This window comes from Hippopotamus amphibius, chromosome 7 (assembly GCF_030028045.1).
Source record: "Hippopotamus amphibius kiboko isolate mHipAmp2 chromosome 7, mHipAmp2.hap2, whole genome shotgun sequence".
Taxonomy (NCBI): Eukaryota; Metazoa; Chordata; class Mammalia; order Artiodactyla; family Hippopotamidae; genus Hippopotamus; species Hippopotamus amphibius.
Genome location: NC_080192.1, coordinates 15445442 through 15451106, shown reverse-complemented (window position 1 = coordinate 15451106; position 5665 = coordinate 15445442).

Genomic DNA, 5665 nt, shown 5'->3' with positions numbered 1-5665 from the left:
ATTTTTCTGACCACTATTCATGATTGCAAGACACTGTGGCCAATTAATTTTCACTTTATCACTCACCTGATAATTCTCTTGGATCATTTTCTGTGGTAATTCCAAAGGACCAAAGTCAGTTCAAGCCCAAGATGAGTCTCATTAAATCTCAAACTCACCAAACTAGAATCATGAGGCCGGGCGTGGTATACAAGCCCCAGATTGAATGACGTATTGGAGGCTGGCTGACTGTGCTGACCTCTCAGATTTTCTGCAGTCCTATCAGTAGTGCAAAGAGCAGCCCTTACAGCTTAGAGCGGGCACAGAGCAGATAATTCCTAAGGATCAGGATACATCCCTACTGCTGTTCCAGAGAATAAATATGGGGGTGGGTGGGGGGGACGCAGCATGTATCCAGAGAGCAGGCTGCAGCCAGCACCTTGACCAAGGGCCTGGGCTGACCCTGACAGTAGCTAATTAGTGAGTAACAGAAAGAAGTTGTCAGCCTATTTGCACATGTCACTGTATGACACCATATCAATTTTTAGAACAAGGCAGAGAGCTTTTCCAACTTATGACCATCAAGCTCAGAAGAGAAGACTCTCCAGGCCTCCTGCTTCCGGTCCTATCACACCCAGTGAGCAGAGCTCTTGAGGCCACTGTGAGGATAAGACTTTGGTGTAATAGTCAGTGATTGGTAATAACTGTAAATCTCTTTCTTTCAAGAGACTGATTCAGAATGAACTAGAATCTTCTAGTTCCAATCCCAAACACCCAGGATATGGATTTTGATTGGTTCAGGGTGAGTTCAATCAAATTTATAGTTGGCCCAATCAACTTTGGGTAGGGTGACAGAGGCCTCACAGAACACACATGGCTGTCTGGGCCCATCCCTGTAGGTGAAGGGGAAACTAGGATCCTTGTGAGCTGAGAACATGCAAGTAGTATATACTATGATTTTCTTGCAAAGAAAGGTCTGGGTAAAAATTCCTGTTCTTAGAATAGAACACCACTGCTCTAACACTATATCCTCCTTCTTTAAATTCTCCACTTTCTGACTTAATTGTACTTGCAGAATTCAGAGCATCTACTGTTAGATGGACACAGCGCTAAGGATTCCAGATCCTAGCTTTTTAATTTTGCAACATGGCTGCACATTTTTCAAGGCTCAATATTAGCTAGTTCCGCCCACATGATAGCCACACTAGATGAATAGCCAGACTGTAATGTTTAGGTGCCAAGATATGCCAGACATTTTCAATCTTTCATCCTTTGTTCTTGCTACCATCTCAGCCTGGAATAGTCTTCGATAATCCAGCTATTCAAATCCTATTCATTATCCCTCGAGGCACATTTCAAATGCCAACTTCTCTCTGAAGTCTCCCTTGATCCTCCCAAGTTTAGAGTTGTCAGATTTAGCAAATAAAAACTTAAGATACCCAGTTAAATTTGAGTTTCAGATCCACAATGAATAATTTACAAGAATTTCTCAAATATTTCATAGGACATACATATACTAAAATTTTATTTGCTGTTTATCTGAAAATAAAATTGAACTAGGTATCCTATATCTTTATCTGGGAACTCTACTTCTCTTGGATTTAAGTTCAATCTCTTTTCACTCCTGACATTTAGCCTACACTCTTTTTTCATATTAATTTTATTCTGCTGTGGATTAGTTGGTTGCTCCCGTTTCCTTCTTTCTCACTAAATTGTAAGCTACTTGAGGGCACTGCTCTTCCTTGTGTTTTTAAAGACTTTTTTAAAAGAGCAGTTTTAGGTTTACAATAAAATCAAGAGGAAGGTACAGAGATTTCCCATATAACCCCCTCCTCCACACCATGCATAACTTCTGCAATGTCAACATCACTCATCAGATTGGTATATTTATATGTGTATATATATATATATATATATATATATATATATATATGTTTTTTTGTTTTTTCTAACCAAGGATGAACCTATATTGACACATCATAATCACCCAAAGTCCATAGTTTACCTTAGGGTTCACTATTGGTGGTGTACACTCTATGACTTTGGACAAATGAATGATGACAATTATCCATCATCATAATATCATATTTTTACTTGCCCTAAAAATCCTCTGTGCTGTGTCTATCACCTCACTCCCAGAAGCACTGATCTTTTTATCGTTTCCATGGTTTTGCATTCTCCAGAATGTCATATAGTTAGAATCATACTGTATATGGCCTTCTCTGATTGGCTATTTTACTTAGTTGTTAATATGCATTTAAATTTGCTCCATGTCTTTTCATGGCTTGATAGTTCATTTGTTTTTAGTGCCAAATAATATTGCATTGCCTGGATGTACCACAGTTTATTTATCCATTCACCTACTGAAGGATATTTTGGTTTCTCCCAAGTTTTGGCCAGAACTTAGGCACAGAGCCACATCTTGCTGCAAGGGAAGCTGGGGAGTGCTGTCTTCAGGTGGTTGTCCACATGCCCAGCTAAAGCTCAAGGGTTCTTTCTGGAGGGAAGAAGTGGAAAATGGGTTTGGGGTGCATCCAACAGTCTCTATGATAATCATCAGAGTAAAGGAGGCAAAGGGGCTGTTAGACTATGAGAATATGAATTCAGGGAACTGGAGAGTCAGAGGGGTGAGAATATAGAGAGAACAAGGGAAGTCGCAGGTGAATAGCTTAGTGAAAGGCTGTGTTGGATTTTCACATCTCCCTGAGATCCCTGGGGTCTACTGTGAAGGTGGGTATAGTAGACATTTGCCATTATTTATGGCCACCAATACCTAGAACACCCTTACTATGCTTGAGAAATTCTTCGCTTAATGAACCGACTTCCCCACCCCTATCCTAGAATAAGCCAGAAACTTGCTTTTGCAGCCTCCTTGGTAGTCAAGATACAGTCAGTGGGATGCACCTGCTCTAAATAGTAAACTGGAAACTAGTGAAGGAGAAAAGGAGTTTCTGGGTAGAATCCATTCTGATGAGAATGCTGGCGAACACCTCCGTTTACAAGAGGCCATAGGGACAGAGGTTCCAGGAGTAGCATCTAGTGCCCAGCATTAGTGGTATAAACTGAAGGGGCTGTGCCCATCGGTGGCAGCAGTGGGAGTATGGTGCGCTGGAAAACTGTCTCCACTCTTCACTCTCTCCCTATCATAGAATCCGTGACTTTGAACAGGTAACTTGCAGTGCCTCACATGACAGTAGACAAAGTGTACATTCCAGACCCATTCGCCTTGAGCTTGGCTGTATGACTTACTTTGAGCCATGGAAAGTAGATGGGAGGGATGATGTCTTGATTCTATCTAGGCTGAGAAGCATGGTGAGTTTCCATTAGCCCACTGGAGGCTCCACCGTCACCATGAGAAAAGCATGCTCCATGTAGCCATTGTCCCTTCAGCCTGGGTCCTAGGATGAAGATACCTGAAACAAACCTGAACGTGACCTGAAATCTGGACCCAAATCCTAACTAAGCTCAGCTGAGCCCAGCCAAGATGAGCCAAACCACAACTGATCCATTGAAGATAAAATGCTCGTTGTTGAGACTGGAGAATAATTTATGTGGCATTATCATAGAAAAAACCTGACGAATACAATATTCCTATTGGAGTGCTTCCAAAGTATGATTTGGACAGGGCTCATATCCAGCAATTATGTTCCAGAAAAGCTGTAGAGGTTATTTGTCAGGTACTGCTATTCTGGTTAGTTGGAGCCTATGTCAAATGGTTGTCAAATATTTGACTATTATCCCTAGGCTTGGTTGTCACTGGCCATATGGCTACTAAGCCTGGTTCTTTAGCCTTTCTGGAGAGTCTGTGATGTACCTAATATCCTTGAATAAGTTAATTTTTCTGCATAGTAAAAGGAGTAAGTATGTGTTGATTTGCAACTCAAAACCTTGCCTAAAAGGGATGAGAATGCCAAGGTCGAGGCCATTGAGAGGGTCTCTCACGTCCCTCAGTGACCACAATACATTTTTAAATTTGTTTCATGAAAGCATTTCAGCACTTTCTATCTTTGGGCTTTGGGTAAAAATGTCAACAACCTAAGAATTATGATTCCATATTTTACAAACTTGGCACCAGTACTCAAGACCCTTCTCTTTGGTGCCCCTGGGACAGATTTCCAGTCCAGTGGAGAGAAGACTTGGCCATGACTCAAGAGACTTCGACTTCTATCCCAGTTGTACTAACAATCTGTGTGACCTTGAGAAAGTGACTTTACTTCTTTGGGTCTTAGTTTTTCTGGATGCAGAATCCCAGGACACTAACATCTGGTTTCCTTTTTATGATGGTGGCCCGGGAAAAAAAGAAATGATGGGAACATGTCATGGAAAGTCACAAGATCTAAATAAATGCAAAGTATGCGGCATGCATCTCTGTTTAATATGTAGTCTGGCACTAATTATGTACAAATGTATATATAAGCATACATAAATAACAATCTGGAAGGAAATGTGCCAATATGCTAGTTATGGTTTCCTCAGGGCTCTGAGATTATGGGTGATTTAAATATTCTTTCTTAAATGCTCCTGAATTTTCCACATTTTCTATAATGAGCATTCATTACTTATGTAATAAGGAGATTATTTTTTAAAAGAAAAGGAAGGCACTAATATACTACGTTAATGTAGGGCATTTATTATAGGTTCTCTTCAAAGCACTTTGACTCAGAGCGGGACCTCTTTTCAAGTAAAAGTAAACATAAGGAAAGGCAGGGGAAATAGAGGGAACAAGAAATGGTAGCAGGGAGGGGCCCCCATTGCAGTCAGGGGCCTGGCCCCTTGCAGGAAAGGAGATGAGGAGAGGGAATAAGGATCCCCCTTGTAAGCCCGAGGACCCCCCTCCCTGGCACTTTGAGTCATGGAATCATTCATCAGCAGTTAAGCCATGACCACTAAATGCACAGGAAGTTGAGCAGAAACCTGACCGCCCAGCATTAAACTATAGGTGTCTGTTATTCCTGTCCCCCAGCACAGGGCGATAAAGGATTTGGTTACACACATCCTCAGGAAATCCTCAGGAAATAATCTGAGCACATGACCCTGGTGAAGAGGGGCCAAAAACTTTCTCTGGGTCCTGGGTTTTTTGAGATGCCTGCAGCAACCATCTTCTAAAAAGGTTTCCTATTGTAAATGCAGTGGAGAGGAGGGGAACTGAGGCTACAGGCTGAGGGTGTGCAGAGGCTGCGGAGTTTGGTTGCCACCCAACCCTTACTTTTTCATCCCAGCAAAACAACTCTGTCCCTACCAAAAAAAAAAAAAAAAAATGAGAGAGGAAAATCAGTTATGATCATATTGCTTCTAAAGCCTAAGGACAGCACTCTCTTCCCCTCCCTCAACACACGCTTCCTGAAAAGTTGCCAGATTTATTCCACAAACCTTTATGCATTCCAGGCACAGGGCAAGGCTAGGGGTACAAGACCTGTGCCAAGATTACAGTCGAGTGAGGGAGATAAACAGACACACGAGTTTCAATACCAACTGGTGGGTTCTCTAAGAGTTAATAATGATAATTGCTAATATTTACTGAGGGTTCAGTATATACCAGGTATGTGCTGGGTTCTTTACATGGGTTGTCTCATTTAAGCTTCACACCAATACATGAAGTAGGTACTATCATCGACCCCATTTTACAGATGAGAAAACCACAGCTTGGTTTGGGGAGTTTGAGTAACTGGCTGAGGTCACAGAGTTT